The sequence below is a fragment of the Suricata suricatta genome, chromosome 5 (genome assembly GCF_006229205.1).
Source record: "Suricata suricatta isolate VVHF042 chromosome 5, meerkat_22Aug2017_6uvM2_HiC, whole genome shotgun sequence".
Lineage (NCBI taxonomy): Eukaryota > Metazoa > Chordata > Mammalia > Carnivora > Herpestidae > Suricata > Suricata suricatta.
The window spans coordinates 113,645,708-113,663,510 of record NC_043704.1 but is presented as its reverse complement, the minus strand read 5'-3'; the positions used below and the strand labels follow the sequence as shown (position 1 = coordinate 113,663,510).

General features: G+C 36.4%; 1 long non-coding RNA gene across 1 annotated transcript in view; it reads left to right on the top strand.

Moving 5' to 3' along the window:
* LOC115292794 overlaps positions 1-17,803 on the top strand; it is a 53,678-nt gene that overhangs the window by 21,532 nt on the left and 14,343 nt on the right. Inside the window, exon 2 of the long non-coding RNA XR_003909136.1 lies at positions 14,103-14,172. This is a non-coding gene — a long non-coding RNA (uncharacterized LOC115292794). The remainder of the gene's footprint in view (positions 1-14,102; positions 14,173-17,803) is intronic.

Below are 17,803 nucleotides of genomic sequence, written 5' to 3'. Positions count from 1 at the left end.
CGAACTCCAGGAGTGTGTTGCCTCCAGCTTCGGTTTTATTTTTCAAGATTGCTTTGGCTATTCGGGGTCTTTTCTGGTTCCATACAAATTTGAGGATTGTTTGTTCTAGTTCGGTGGGGAATGCTGGTGTTGTTTTCATAGGGATTGTGAGACAGCATAATTTTTTTATTGTGATCTTCTGGAGTCACTTTTATTATTCAACACTTATAAATATTCTACGTAACTGCTATAAAATATGACCAGATTATAGAAATAATTATTAAAAAAGAAGACATAAATACAGTACTACGTGTACATCATATGCTTCATACTTGGAATGCACAAGATAATCACTTGAGTCAATTGAAATATTATGAGCAATATTATAAGTAAAAGAGTCACAGAAATAAGTAAGAATTACCAGCTCTATGACAATTCAGGTTTAGAATTTGTCAGAAAGAAAAAAATCTTATTCAAAATAACAAAGAAAAGTATAATACATAGAGAAATAAGTAACTGCAATACTAACCTAAATATAGAAAATGGAAAGGTTTAGTAAGATAGTAAATGAAGACTCAAACATATGTAAAGTCTTATTATAGTCATGGATTCAAGGATTTAATAACATAAAAAGACCCACTTTCCCAGAGTTAGTCTACAAATTTGTAGAAGTTATTCAATATGTCAAAGGAATTTTTCTTCAGAATTTTGCAAAATGATACTTAGATTAATTTGGAGCAGAATAACAGCAAACATAAGAATTGCGAAACCATTATTGGGAGAAAAATGAGGTAGCTTGGCTATATAAAATATTAACTGACATTCTAAAGATATACTAATTAAAACAGTATGATACTGACATAAGCATCAATGTGACAAAACATAAGAGTCAGAAACATGCCCAAGGACATGCATTAAGCACATGATACAGGAAGTATCTCAGGTCAGTTAGAAAAGTAATAATTTTTAAAATAAATGGTATTTATATAGCTTATTACAATATATGATAACATTAATTTCTGATGAATTAAAAATATAAAGTTAAAAATGAGCTCATAAGACCACTATGATAAAATACAGATCAAGGCATAGAAACTTGGATTGGGGATAACTTTCCCCAATAGAACTATGAAGGTAAAATTTAATAGATTTGACCCTTTTTCACCACTATACTGCACCTACTCAGCTAAGGTCTCCCATAAGTGTTTCAGTATAGGTGTTGTTAAACCATGGAAGCAGACAAATTAGGAAAAGGGCACTTAGGATTTGAGAGAAAAAAGTAAGAAGGTTAGAGAAATGTTCAGAAAAGGGAATGGAGTGGTAGTTTTCCAGAGAAAGTGTTTCTTAATTTGTTGTGCCTATGGAATTTAAAGGCAATACAAAATGACAATTAACTAGTATAAGAATTATTATTGCTATTACTTTGAATAATTATCAATATCATTATATTATTTCTTTTATGCATGCGCTCTATTCATATCAGTATTTAGAGCTTAGATTCTTAGTACTTTCATTCAGCTGCATTATAAGTAAAATTGAGTTTTTAAAGTGATCTGTAAATACATAGATCTTTAGGAAAATAAATTTTATTTTCCAAGTGACTGACTTTTAAATAGACCTTGAAAATACAAACTATTAATAAAACATGAAATACTAGTGTATATTTCCTTTTATGTAGATATTATATGCACACACAAATATGTTACTGTGTTACTTTTTAAAGGTTGTTTTATTTTAGCAATGATATTTCAAAAAAAACAATAGAAAATAAGTCTTAGCAAGAGGTTTACAGTTGAATTTTTGAACAGAAAATCTGTATAAATTCATACATTTTCTTTTTTTATTTATAGTTTATTACCAAGTTGGTTTCCATATACCACCCAGTGCTCTTCCCCACAAGTGCCCTCCTCCATGACCATCACCCCCATTCGCCTTCTCCTTCCCCCTTCAGCCCTCAGCTGGTTTTCAGTATTCAAGAGTCTCTCATAATTTGCCGCCCTCCCTCTCCCTCTCTTCCCCCTTCCCCTCCCCATGGTCCTCCATTAGGTTTCTCCTGTTAGACCTATGAGTGCAAACATATGATATCTGTCCTTGTCCGCCTGACTTATTTCGCTTAGCATGACACTCTTGAGGTCCATCCACTTTGCTACAAATGGCCAGATTTCATTCTTTCTCAATGCCATGTAGTATTCCATTGTATAGATAAACCATATCTTCTTAATCCATTCATTAGTTGATGGACATATAGGGTCTTTCCATGATTTGGCTATTGTTGAAAGTGCCGCTATGAACATTGGGGTATATGTGCCTATATGCATCAGCACTCCTGTATCCCTTGGGTAAATCCCCATCAGTGCTATTGCTGGGTCATAGGGGAGTTCTATTAATAGTTTTTTTGAGGAACCTCCACACTGTTTTCCAGAGCGGCTGTACCAGTTTATCATCCCACCAACAGTGTTGGAGAGTGCCCGTTTCTCCACATCCTCACCAGCATCTACCAAACTCCACACATGAAAAATGAATAATCCAGTAAAGAATTGGGCAGAAGACATGAATAGACACTTCTCCAAAGAGGACATACAGATGGCCAACAGACACATGAAACGATGCTCAGCATCACTCAGCATCAGGGAAATACAAATCAAAACCACACTGAGATACCACCTCATGCCAGTCAGAGTGGCTAAAATCAAACATTTTCTCTAATAAAAGTTTTACATTGTAAATTAACTGATTGTAAAAAATAAAGTTCTCTCTAAATCCTTCTACTTCCTTACTCATGGAGTATTATAGGAAGAAAACCTATTATCACTGTTGACAATACCAAATTAAGACTGAATAAATTACATAAAATCCATTCACTTAACAGCTCAGTATCCTTGATTACTCAGTGTTTTGTATGAGGAAAAAATCCCCTACCTTCACATATTGATAAGAGGCCAAAATAAGTTTCCATAAGGCTACTAAATTCCAATTCTGAGAATACTTGATCAGACAGTAATCAAGAAAGCTGATACTAGATTGGTCTCAGGAACAAACAGTTAAACCCAAACTAAACATCTGAAAAAGAGCAACTTATTGTCTAAAATACTTGTGAAAAACCTGTTAAAATATAGTTGTCATGATAACTTGGTGGCTGGTAGGGATTACTCAGTGAAGTGTATTGCAAGGTTACTTCAAGTTCAATCGTGTGTGTGTGTGTGTGTGTGTGTGTGTGTGTATACATATACACATAAATGCATACATATGTGTGTATATGTTTCAATTATATGTATACACAGACATAGATATACTATGATCACATCATTACATAAAATGATAACTATGTAACAATAAATAATTGTATATAAATGAAGTTTTACCAGCTGAATTTTTAAATTGTTTGGAACAATTTTTTTCTTCCATTTACACTCCCTTTAGCCAGAAAGTCTATAATGGTACCCTATGCCTGCCCATCATTGTATTTTGGAAGCAGAGAAACTTGAGTTTCACGGGTTCACAGATGAAGAAGAATTGTTTCTCAGGATGGATTATACCCAAAACCTCAAAGATGTCCATGTCTTAAACCCCAGAACCTTTTGAGTATGTTAGATTATATGGCAGAGAGGAATTGATGTTGCAAATGGAATTAAGGTTGCTATAATAAGCTGACCTTGAAAGATGGCTGGATATAATTACAAGGCTCTTTTTAAGTAGAATAGGGAGGCAGAAGAGAGAGAACTGAGAATATGGAACTATGAATAGACCTGGCCCAATGTTGCTGGCTTTGATGAAGAAGAGGGTCATAAGCCAAAGAATATGGATGGTCTTGAGAAACTGGAAGATGCAAGGAAGAGACTCTCCCCTGGAGTCTTCAGGAAAAAGGCCAGCCCTGCAAACCTTTTGATTTGGCCTCAGTGAGACCAACAGGGGCTTCTGAACTCCAGAACTATGGTAGATTTGTTGTTTTAAGCTATGAACTCTGTAACAATTTTCTATTGCCACAATAGAAAACAAATGGAGGTTTAAATATATTTTGAAAATTTAGTGTATCATAGAAACAATGCTGACTTAGGAGATGGCCTTTAGAAAAAGGATCAGATTGTTTCATTATCCAATAGAAATTCTTATCTACCATTTCTAACTCTAAATGGAAGTCTTCAGGCATAATTATTTTTATTATCTGTATGTGGTAGATTTTCAGAGTTTGCACATTTAAAAGAAAATATAAGTTTAGTGTATGGGATATCCATACAAAAGTTAACATTTCCATTAACTTAATTTTTGCTTTCCTGGGATCAAGGATTGTGACTTTAATCCATTCATTAATTCAACAAATATTTATCAAACATTCAGTCTATGCCAGGCACTATACTGGAATTTGAGAAGAAAGTATTGAATAAGAAAGGTGATTTCCTTGATTTTATGGACCTTACATCTTAATGAGGCAAGAAAAGTAATAATCCAATAACTGAGTAAACAAGAAAATTACTGGAAGATGGTGAACGCTAAAATGTGATGTGGAATGGGTGATTTGGGAAGACCTCTGAAAAGTGACATCCCAGTTGAGCTCTAATTGACAAGGAGGCAAGGAGTAGACTATGTAGGTAAAATTATTACAGACACAGGAAACAGCTAGTGAAAAGGGCTTATGCTAGTGTTCCAAAAGCCAAGAGAAAAATGGGAAAAGTATCAACTGTGTTATATACTCCCAAGTATTTCAGAAAGATGAGAGAAAAGGAACTAATGAAATTGGCAACACAAAGCCATTAGAAGGTCATACCAGAGTAGACAAGAGGGGAGACATTGAAGTGAAGAGATGGAAGCATCAGGTGTGGATAATTGTTTTCAATACATTTTGCTACAAAATGGACAGAGAAATCAGCTAATAGCTGCAAGGTGATATGAGGTCAGACAAAGATTTTGGTTTTTGTTTTAAAGGAAGCACTAGAGCATCTCGTATTTTGATGGAATTATCTGCTAAGGAAGAAAACGATGATGTAGATAGAAGTGGGGGATAGTTATAACAAAGTCTTGAGCATCTAAGAAAGGAAAGGTATAGGAGAACTTGGTCTTTGATCAGAACAAAGAACACTCATTTAGAGTAATAGGAGGGAAGGTCCAGGGAAAGCTCAGATGCTAATATGTGAGTTGGAATTCCTTTAGCAGGAAGATGAGCAAGTTCATCTTTCATTGCTCCTATTTTCTCAAGCATATGAGACATGTTTGTTGCATGACAGGAGAGATGGTGTAGAACGTTTGAGACAAGGAAACGATGACTTTTGGTGATCACCAGGTCTAGGCATGCATATCTAATATATTTGAATGGTTATCTCTACTCTAACTTTCAAGAGGATAACAAGATTTGTTAAGAACAAATGAGTCCTTTCTGCAAAAAGAATGAACTATAAATATAAATATACCATTCTTATATCCTCTTTCTTCTTCTCTCTCTCTCTCTTTGTGTATGTACACATTTACTGTATGAACACATACAAAATATATTCCGTGAATATTAATGCACTTTGACAATGTGAGGGAGGTTATGAGCCACATTAACAAGAAGAGCCTCTTCTTAATTGGGGCTCAAACTTAAAATAGCTCTTTAACTTGGGTAGCAGCATAACCTTTCCTGTGCAACATCATTAACACCCAGGCAATTATTGATTCAGATACTGAGTTTGAATCATTTCACAAGACACAACAAAAAGCAGAATCGATAAATTATCCATCGCTCACACTGTGGCCAATAATCAACACCAAAATTTTTTGTCTTCCATTTGTAAAGGGGCTGCCTTTTTATTCCCAAACTTCCCAAAGGACACCTTCAGGAAACCAAATCGCAGATGAAAGAAAGGCTTTTTGCATAATCCCTATGTCCTCTCTTTGCCAACATGAAGACAGTGACAGTTGCCTCCATGTTCAGGCTCACTGAGAAACCACAGACATAGTCTGGGTAACCTGTCTGCTCTAACAGCATCTCTTCTGTCCTTGTCCATGCTCCAAGCATGGTTATCTCAGCTTTTCTGCTTCTTAAAATTTGTATCTTTCTTGGCCTAAAAGACACTACCACATGGCCAAAATACTCCATTAGATAGTGAGGCTGTAGTAATGATCTGGTAATGATCAGGTTGCCTCAGAATCATGCAGTCTGTCCTGACTCGAGTTAATAGCTAAAAATATAAAAAGAAACCAATCAGATACTGAGTCCAGGGCTGAGCTCTAAGTAAGGATAAAACTATAGCTAGATAAAGGCTGGCACAGCCAACAGCCCGACTGGGGTTAGTGTGAAAAGACATGCATTTCGTGTCTTGTGGCGAATTTCTAGCACAAGATTTGGAGTAAGAGAAAGCCAGTCAGCGTTAGAGCCTGCTGATAAAAGTATGCTTAAGTTAGATTGCACCAAAGTAGGCATCAAAGACAGAATGAGAGAAATTTGGTCTATCATAATCAACAGACTTTAATTTTTCTTTTTCATCCTAAGTTTTCTAATGGCCTCTCTTGGGAAGAGCTCGGAGATATGGCCTGTGGTAGGCCAAGCAGGAGGAGACAGGGCCAGAAACAAAATTAGATTAATACTTTTTAGTCATAACCCAAGATCCACTTCAAGTTGCCTCAAATCCATGTCAGTGTAAGGAGACGGTGGGAAGTTTGATTGTACTAAGAAAAGATGATGATAAACCAAAGCAATGTGTCATTCCAAACAAGCATTAGAGAAAGAATAATGATCGCAAATGTCAGGAACATTGGATTATACTAAAGGGAAACATTATAACTATGGAAAAAAGGGGTTGCTGTAGGGATGACATTTTCTATAAAATAGTTGCTAATAGTTTATTCTGTAGCACAAAACTGTGCAGTCTACTTGGTGAGCCCTTGACTTTTTAAGCTCATATAAGCAGTAGGGCTGCAATGCCTCACTAAAGAAAACATAAACCTTGTGGAGAAAGAGAGACAGAGATGCTCACTTTGAAGTGAATATTATTAGTCACATTATTTGTGGTTTAATTAAAAAGCTTGTTGCTGACTGTGTTAATAAATTGGCACAGTTTCAATTCAGAATGACAGTGCTCAAGGGAAGGTCTCTCTCTCTGCCTCATCCTCTCTCCTCTTTCTTCTTTGTATATAAGACACGTCATAGTATACATGGGGAAATGCTTGATGTCACTCATGGGGGGAGCAAACATAGAAATTCAAAATCTCAAAACCAATCTCAGAGACTTTGTTCAGATGGAACAGATTGAAATGACCTCTAGCAACAGATTGTGTCAGAGGAAAAGGGAAAGAGGCCATTCCTATAAGACAGCAAAATAATATGAAGTGACAGAACCTGACGCCTTAACAGTTTATGTATGTCACTGACAAATTGAAATACTGGAGGCATTTGTACAGATCAAGTAAACCAGAGGTAAATCAAATTAATCAAGTCAATCAAATGAATTTCAATAACCAAAGACACAGGGTAAAGAAAAGTGTTTCAAAATGAAGACTCGATAGAGCACAATTTTAAGATAATATGTTATAATCATCCATTATTCTGGCACAATATATGGATTTTCTTAAAACTTTTGTGCAGGCTCAATGCAAGCATTTCCCAGATTACCAGCAAATAAAATTGTGTCTTCTTGAGACAGAATTGTCTTTTAGTTCCCCTTTTGGGGCTTGAATCCTGTTCATGGGGTCATACATTATGATCAATCATTAAGGTATTATAGTCCATGGCAAAATTCATGAGATTCTATTTACTTGCATTTTTAGTTTATATAAAATGTCACTTTCCCTTGCATAAGAGTAGTGCTAAAATTGCATTCATTATTACTGAAAGCTAGCTAATCTGGATTGAAATTTACTACAGAATGAAAAATGTCAGAACTGAATAGAAACTCAAAATCTATTTTCCAAAGACATTATAGAAAAGACAATGGTGACTCAGAGAAATAGAAAGGGTTACCCAGTAACCTTAGGTATTTAGCATAAAGTGAAATGGATCACATTCAGATCTCCTCTGTGTTATCCAGAAATGCATGTGAAAGACTTTTTTCATAGGAACAGAATATGGGTGTAAAGCAGCCATTTTAGTCACTTTATTAAAGTTGAAAGAGTCCTTAAGGAATAAAAATGGTTAAAACACACATGGACGTTTCTCAATAAATTCATTTTTAAGATTTGAATTTATAAAATTATACAATGTTGAATGAATGAAATACAGTAGTCTCATTCTAAACAGATAAATCAAAGTTTCTCCATTTTTTCTCCTTCCTTTCTTTTTTCCATTCTTACTTTGTCCCTTTCTTTTTCACCTTTGCCTCCTCTTCCTTCTTCTCACCCCATTTTCTTTTAAAAACAATTTTTTAATCTTTATTTATTTTTGAGAGAGAGAGAGAGAGAGACAGAGTGAGAGTGAGGGAGGAACAAAGAGAGAGGGAAACACAGAATCTAAAGCAGGCTCCAGGCTCTGAGCTGTCAGCCCAGAGCCCAACACGGAGCTCGAACTTACAAACCATAAGATCATGATCTAAGCTGAAGTTGGATGCTTAACCAACTGAGCCACCCAGGTGCCCCATGGCCCCATTGTTGTTCCTATTCTTGTTCTTTTGGCATTCTGGAGACTCGTAAATGTCCATTCATTCTTTGACGCTCTTTTCTTTTAAGGTGGAGTCTCATTTCTCAATGGACTAGGCTTGATTACTCTCTTCCAATAAATCAGATGTGGGGGACATAACCACATATAACTTCTGACACCAGGGCTTAAAAGGCACTGTAATTTCTCCTTGCTCTAATTTTTGAATCACTTGCTTTGGAAGAAGCCAGTTGCCATGGTAGGAAGATGTTCAAACAGCCCTCTGGAGGGCCTGTGTGGTGAGAAACAGGTCTCCTGCCACCAGCCACGTGAGTGAGCTGTCTTGGAAACGGATATCATGGCCCTGAGTCAGGCTGTCAGGTGAGTGCAATCCCGGATGTCATCCGGACTACAACTTCAGGACAAACTCTGAGCCAGAGTCACCTGGATGAGCCCCTTGTGATATTTTGACCTACAGAAACAGTGAGATAATAAATATTTGTCCCTTAAAGCCTCTAAGTTATAGATAATATTTTATTTAATGATGGGTAACTAATGCAGTCAGGTATGCTACCTTTATCATGTCAAATTTATGACAGCCTTCTTAAAATTTACTTACAGGCTTTTTTTTTTAAAGAGATGAATTTTCTATAAAAAATAGATAATTCCAATAAACAAATATGAATAAAAAACACTTAAAATGAAGCATGCCAGGTAACAATGACTGACATCTTTGTGCAGATCTCTGAAGACTTTTGCTAAGCACTTAGGTTTTAAAAAGCCACCAGATATGTTCATAGTAAATGAGTACGGACATAAAATCTGAAGGCAGACTCCCTGGGTTTGAACCCTGGTCCCTCCACTAATTAGCAGTGTCACTTTGAATGACTATTTCTCTTTGCCTCAGTTTTTGCATCTTTAAAGTACAGATAATAAAAAGGCACCTGGGTGACTCAGTCAATTAAGCCTCCTCAACTCTTGATTTCACCTCAGGTCAGGATCCCACGCTCATGGGCTCATACCCCATGTCTGGTTCTGTGCTGAGCATGGAGGCTGTTTCAGAGTCTCTTCTCTCTCTCTCTCTCCCTCAGTCCCTCTCCCCCACTCATGCGCTCTCTCCAAAAAAAAAAAAAAAGTATATCTGATCTGTTTCCTACACTTGTTGTGAGGTCTCAATTCATGGAATTAATATGTGTACAAGTATTAGAGTTGCACTTGAATCATGGAAATCCTTCTATACATTTGTGCTATCATTATTATTATGCCATCACAGCCAAGGAAATCTTTCCTCTCTTACTGTTGTTCCAGTGGCCTTTGTCAGAGTTGATCACTTCATCCTTGAATCATCTCCTCTGTTGCTATTTGTTCTAAGCAAGTCGTGGATGTCTTCCTCCTTACCAAGGTGTTCCTTATTAGTTATTTTTACCTTTTTCTCCTCCTCTCTCTAGAAGATCTGGAGCACCCCAGTATCTGTCTTTGGATCTTTTTTTCCCCCAGACTCTGCCCAAGGGATCTCTTTTGGTCTGATGGTCTGATTTACCCAGGCCCTGCCTAGTCTGCTCTTACCTCAGCATGAACAATCTTTTTCCTTATTCACTGCAGACCAGTCCCAGCGGCCTCTTCTCTGCTCCTCAAGAGGTGCAAGCCCCAGGGCCTCCAAGCCCCTGCACACAGCATCCCCCAAACCCTCCTCCAGCCTCTTCATGGCTTGTGTCTCATTCTTTATCTTAGAAAAAGCCTTCCTGATGACCTCTACATTTTTTTTTTCCTTGCAAAAGCCTTCAGGTCTCCTGAGGCCAGTGAAAACATTTTTTTTCCTTTTCTTTCTTTCTTTCTCCAAGTGGCTTTACCTTGCATAATGCCTGATATAAAATGAGGGGAAACCTGGGAGTGAGGTCACCTAAGGGGCAGCCCAGGGACATACATAAGCTGGAGGACAGGACATCTCAGGTAGAGATCAAAGGTGTGTTTTCTGCAAGAATAAGTTAAGCCAAAGAGCAGGCACAAGGATCCTGAATGGGAGAAGTCCAGTGGAGGGGCCCCCATCCCTGGGTTTCACCCACGTTCTCCAGAGGAGAAGGAACAGCCGGGTGTGAGGCTCTTCCCTTGAAGGCTCCAAGGGACAGAAGGGGAAGAACAGGCCAGATGTGTTGTCTCAGGGAAAATACTCTCCCAGTTAGTCCTTTTATACAACATAATTATTGTATGTTGGTTATATGTTATGCTATTCATTCATTTGTATCACACACGAACACTTCTAAGTACTTATACTATGGCAGGCAATGTTCTCAGTACTGATAAAGTGAAGAAAACAATCATGACCTGTGCTTTTATCTACATTCTAGTTTTCATAAATAGCAAACAAAAGACAATCAATGTGTACATCATACATAGTACATTCAAGGTGATAAGTGCCATGGTTAAAAAAAAGGAAGAGGAAGAACAGGGTATGGAGTTGGTTGGAAGTCAGGGAGGAAAAAGAGGTGTAGAATGAAATACAGTATTAGGGTAGGCCTCCTGGGTATGGTGAGATTTGAGCAGATTCTTGAAGGCAGTGAGACATTTATCATATGCTTTTTGAGGGAAGGAAGGCTGTTCCAGACACAGATAGCAGTGTGGGATTCAGCCTAATTGTTTAACACTCTGCAGGATAGCCAGCGGTGAAGAAACAGGGAAAGGCAAAGCCAGAGAAGGAAGGGGGTAGGGAGACACCAACAAGGGGAACTGTAGGTCATCTTAAAGATAAGATCCTTTTTTTTCCCCTTTATATTTTACCTTGTTTGTTATGCAAGACTATTTACTGATAAAATTTAGAAGTTTGACCAGCACATTTCTAGGCTCCATTCATTAACTGCTGGGTGCTCAATCAGACTATTAATCTACACATCAGATCGGTTTGTTTGTTTTAATCTCGTGGAAGTTTTCTTTAATTTAATCTAAATTAAATTATTTAATCTAAATAGAACTGAATTTCTATTTCTAGACTTGTCCAGATTTATTTATTAAAAATTCCAGCTATCTGTATCTTGAATATCCAAACTCCATTTTATTTTATTTTATTTTATTTTTTTAAGTTTATTTATTTATTTTTGAGAGAGAGTTTGTGAACAAGGGAGGGGCAGAGAGAGAGGAAGAGAGAGAATCCCAAGCAGGCCTGCATTGTTAGCACAGAGCCAGGCACAGGGCTTGATCTCACGAATCATGAGGCTGTGACCTGAGCCAAGATCAAGTGCAATGCTGAACCAACTGTGCCTCCCAGGAGCCCCTAAACTCTATTTTAAACTACTGTGTTCCCTGTCATTGTTTTTGTCTTTTGTCTCTCTTCCTTTGCATTTAGGAAAAGTTTTAAAAATACTTTCCAAATAAAGATTTAGTTTTGTGAAAAATCAGTTCTGCCTTTTCCTGCTTTGAATACAGATCTCATATTGTGATAATACAGTATTACTCACCTTTCATTCTTTCTTAACCTCAGCCGGAAGCTTTTCATATCAATTGGCTACATTGAAAACTCTTTTCATCTCTTCTCTCCCAGCCAAACATACATTTTGATTAAGAAAGCATCGTACCTTTCTAAAACTACTTCTGTTTCCCATAATATGTTCTTAATAAACATTCTCATTTTGGCTTCTGAAGTCATGGTCTATTTTAATTTTATGTTACATAATCATTTCCTTGCATACATTTGTTTCTTCTTGTATATCCTTGAATAAAGAACATTCTATCCAGGCTTGATATTTAATAAAACTTCACCTGAATGGATTGTCCCTGTAACTCTTTAAAAAACTTAAACATTTTAGATATCTCTCCTAAGTTACCTCCCAGGGTTGGTGAACTTGAACTTGAGTGTCCATTACCAGGTCAGTGATCTGCAACTGAATGGGGGAGGAAACTCAGCTGGTCCAACAGGGAGACTGCATCTGTGATTTCTGCTCTGGACTTGACACAGTTGTGGTACCACCAATCATTTGTCTCCTATGCTTTTTTTTAGTCCAGCCTCTGCTCCAGGTACATGGCATCTCACTTGATTCCCTAATATGTTCTACTCCCCATATCTGAAGAAAGCCCCCTGAGGATTTGTTGAATTCTCCCTGAACCTCTCAGCTGTGTGCCTGATAGCACATGGCTACCTTACCCACTAATGGACCTGTGGTAGTAGAAAGCCCCACAAGTGAAGATACCTAGTGTCTCTCTGTTGACATCAACTCTCCAAATTGGGTTGTTTTCTCAGAGTGCACCTTGCTGCTTTCTCAGAAGGGAACATTTCTGTTAATCTTTGAAGCTATCTATTCCTCTGGCCTCATGCAGTGGATCCCCTCACCCTATAATGATTAAGTAAAATTAGACAGAAAAGAGGCTTTGTTTCCAAATGTGTATATACAAAGCAGAGGAGGAGGCAGTTCTCCACCTGTTTCTCTTGTTCACAGGGCTCAAAAATCTGTCAGAGGAGGAGTACAGAATGGTTCCTTGAACTTGGACCTTTTCCCAACCAATTAAGTCATATGCAGAAAGATCATTGATCCTGTTTATATATTGTGTCCTAGGCATCTAGAGAATTAACAAACACAAACTTGTGAAATGGATGAAAAATTTTATCTTGTCATGGGGAAATGAGTTCTAACTCAACATTTGAATTCACTCCAGTCAGCCTCTGAATCATTAAATTTGATTCAAGTTCAAAAGAAATGGTGTCAATCACACATTCTGTGGCTATTTTAGCTCCCACATGTTGCCTTGAGGTAAAAGACAAGTGTGGAGAATTCAAGCAGGAGCTATGCTGAGATTTCAGACAAGCCCTTAGTAATTTTGTCTCTAAATTCTCCGTGTTTACTTTTTAAGTTTAAGAGAAAGGAAAGACAGTAAGGAATTTATCCTGTAAAGGTAATTGCCATTAATAGTAAAAAGAAATACTGTATGTTAAACTTAACTGAAATCATCTTAAGAGAATTGGAACTCTAATGAAGCTAATACGTTAAGGAGCTGGACTGATACAAAATGCCAATGACTCTGTAATTGCCAAGTCTACTTTCAAACAATAATAAATTAATTACATTTTGCATTTATCTGAACCCCAACTATTTAACAAGTGATACAGTTGAGACAAGAAGGAAACCATTTTGTTCACCCCTAATTGCGTTATGTTTTTATTCTTAATGATAGTTGTCAGCAGTTACAGCTTTGTGAAGAAAATGCATCTTGTTTTATTTTAACTGTGTAGATTTGTGTAGTTTGTACAGAATGATTATATAATCGATGTCGATTACAGCATTGATGTTTGTGCATCATTAATGTCATACCCTTTCCTTTGTCACTGCATTTAACTATAACACTGTAAGACAAACATGCCTTTTCTCCTCTTCCTATTATACTGCATGCCATTAAATGTGAAGAGAAATGCTATATTTATCTTGATATATATTAAAAAATAATGAAGAGCATAATTATCAAGGCTGCATTGCAATTTCATGGCATGGCTGTCAGTTACAAACTGCTTGATCCGCATTCTTTTAGTTCATAATGTCAGGGAAAAAAATCTCGTGATTGAAATACAGTCATTTAATTAATTTCTCCCTGTTATTTCTTTCAGTGCTATACTTGTGATTTGAGCTCAGGGATGGGAAATTCAAGTTTGGAAAAACAGAAGACCATGAAAGCTGGTCAGTCTTTTTGTTTGTTTGTTTTATTTGGGTATTTAGTGTCTTAGCACTGGGTGGCAGAAGTAAAGAAGTAAAGAAATGCCACAGATTTCAAAGTATTCCATTTATAGATAGGTGTTAACCAATGGTAAGACTGACAGAATGCTTTTGTATTTGCTGGCTCTCAGCTGCACGTGCTTTTTGGTGTCATGACATTCACTTCAATACTCCATGGTAAATGAGCAATAAGCAATCAAGGGGCCGTGAGAAGGCTACCTTACCAGTTTTCAGATGGAATTGTTCACTACCAGGGCTCTGATTACATATGAAACACAAGATTGTCTCTTCTTTGTCTCTGATACATCAAAATAAGGGAGAGATGACTTTTAGAAATATTAATCATAAATGAATTTGCCACCAGATTTATGAAGCACCCTGATAATGGTTTAAAATAATTGCCATATGTAAAGTCCTCTGACCTCTATCATCATGAAGAGTACTTGTAGCTACAGTTTTCTAACTTTTGATGCGACAGAAATTGTTGCATGGTGATCACGCAGTCTTGATCAGATGGTTGACTGGTAAGAATGCAAATGCAAATGGTTTGGTAGAAAGAAGCACAATCAAAAATTCATATTAAAAAGACCTAGAAAATAATTTAAGGTAATTGAAATTTGAAGGCATAATACTGAGTATGGATAAGCAGCATAATGTAATTTTCCTCTTCCCTATACCTTGTTTTGTTGTACCCGGCTAGGGTAGTCAAGACCAATTTGCCTTCCATTTGTGTGGCTTGTTTTTATAGATTATAATTAACATGATTTTTTAAACAATTTCCTAACAAAGCTTATCTCCGAGATTTGTAATTCATCTCTTCATTAATGTCAGCATTAGATGGGAGGGGTCTGAGGACAGAGGCCATGTTTTAATCACTGTTTTATCTCCAACACATTTTGTAAGTTGGTGGCCAAATAACAATTTCTTATACAAAACCTAGGAAAAAATAATGAAATTAGTTTTTCATTAATAGTTTCTCCCTGTTTTTAGCAAATAGCGATATATTACAGCATCTTTAGCTGTTCTTCATTATTCATATATCTCTATTGCTATAATTTCCCATTTAACTTGGCATCGTAGCCAAATTAGAATCATCACAAAACGTTCAAGTGTACCTCCTTTCTACGTGTGTCATTTTCTCATTATCTGTTTTAAATCTTAATTCAGCTTTAAAAAAAAAACACCTTAAATCTTCCCAAATCTCAGCTAACATGGAATATTGACCAAACAATTCTTCAGGAATGTTTTAGGGCAGGTTCATTTAAATTTTGTGATATTTTTGTCCAAAGTTGTTAGGTCATATCATTCTTTTGGGGCTTCATTTGATGTTGAGTACCTTCTAAAAGAAAATGAAATATTTGGAATATATGTGATCTGCAGTAGTAGGTCTTGTCAGCATGGCCAGGAACATGGTCTATTTTTAACAGTTAGTGGGAAAAAAATAGAGCCAACAAGGGAAGGGGACAGAGAGCTTTCAAATATTTGTTTTCCTGCTTTACATATGATGGCATATGAGGCTATTGATGGGCAAATACAGGATAATAAAAGGGGCCCAGGATAATGAGAGGAGGAAAGAAACAGAAAACACCACGGTCCTATACTGCAAAAAGATGTAATGGAAAAAAAGAAGAAATAGCCCTATGATTTGATATTCCCAGTTAACCCATTAGTAGCAACTATAGGAAACTAAATGTGAAATAAGAGTTGTCATGAAAAGTTGCTGCTACAGACACTATCTGACATAGTTGGATGTGATATTGGCTCTGACTTTTTAAATATATCTTAGTTTGAAAAAGAGGGAATTTCACTTTATACTATATACTATATCTTTAAATATAAACAACTGACAATTAACATTTTCTTACTGGTACAATTGGGTGTCAAGTGTGTGCTACTTGAAGGTAAACAATTCAAGAATTAAGCAACCAATCTCAATGAATGGTCTTTTTCAGTGTTTTCACAATGTAAAACAGTTTCTTTCCCCTTGAGCATGGAATATTTACTATGTAATTGAAACAATTGGCTGAACTTTTGGAAGAAAAAAAAAGCTTTGCTCCTTTCACCAAAATATACAAATGCTGTATCAAATCTTTATAGTAAAAGACAAAATTTCATAAGTAGAAAAAGGAAACGGCAAAGTGGTCTTATATCCTTGGGATATAAATTCTATTTCTAATCATGTTCCTCAAATTATGAAATAAAAAAAGCTGCCAAGTGTGACCACATAAAATTCAAAACATCAGAATAAAATAAAAAAGAAAGATTTAATATTTAAAGGTTGTTGACAAACTGAAAAATTCGTGAATTATTTTTAAGTAATACAGGCAAAAGTTCATAAGTATAACAAGAAAACAAGAAGTTCTTTTTATTTATTTGTTATTTTAAAATTCTTTAATGTTTACTTATTTTTGAGAGACAGGGAGGAAAATAGAGCATGAGGCAGGAGAGGGGCAGAGAGAGAGTGACACAGACCCCGAAGCAGGCTCCAGGCTCTGAGCTGTTAGCACAGAGCCTGATGTGGGACTTGAACTTACAAACCATGGGACCATGACCTGAGCTGAAGTAGGATGCTTAACCATCTGAGCTACCCAGGCACTACTACATGAAGCCATTTTTAAAACAAATATGACAGAGTTCATAGCAATAGAAAAATTGTCAAGGTTTAAATATAAGCAATGTACACAAGGAGAAATAAGAGTAAAAGCGTATGAAAAGATCCTCAAGCTTACTTATAATGGAATACATGAAAATTCAAAAAACAGTGAAATGTCATTTTCTTTCTCTTCTATAGAAGAAGAGATAAAGGTTTCTTACTTCTTAAATGACAGGAATAGGTATTCTCATACCTGCTCATGGATTTGTTAACTTGTACAAGTTCTGGGAGGCAGTGTGTTGATGCATATCTCAGTGTAAATTGTGCATGTGCTTTGATTCAGCAATCTTACTTCTAGAAATGCACCCAGGAGTTAATCACACAAGCATCAAACCCTAGGTTTACAAGGATATTCAATACAGCATATTCTATAATCTAGTAGTTGGAATTGGCATATATATATATATATGTACATATATATATACACACACACCATATATCATAAATATGCAGTTATTCTTGGTGAATTTATTTATAAATATATAGATTATCTAGTATAAAATGGATTAAAGAAGCCATCAAAATATTGTCATTAATGTGAGTGCTATGATTCAAGGTGATTGTTTCCTTTTTCATTTATAATATTATGTTTTAAAATTTGATTTAGCTTTTTAAATTTTTTAAAATATTTTAATAGTTTATTGTCAAATTGGTTTCCATGTAACACCCAGTGCTCTTCCCCACAAGTGCCCTCCTCCATTCAGACCACCTACCTTCTCCCTCCCCCTCCCCCTTCAACCCTTGGCTCATGTTCAGTATTCAATAGTCTCTCAAGTTTTGTGTCCCTCTCTTTCCCCAACTCTCTTTCCCTCTTCCCCTCCCCCTGGTCCTCCATTAGGTTTCTCCTGTTCTCCTGTTAGACCTATGAGTGCAAACATATGGTGTCTATCCTTCTCCACCTGACTTATTTTGCTTAGCATAACACCCTCGAGGTCCATCCAC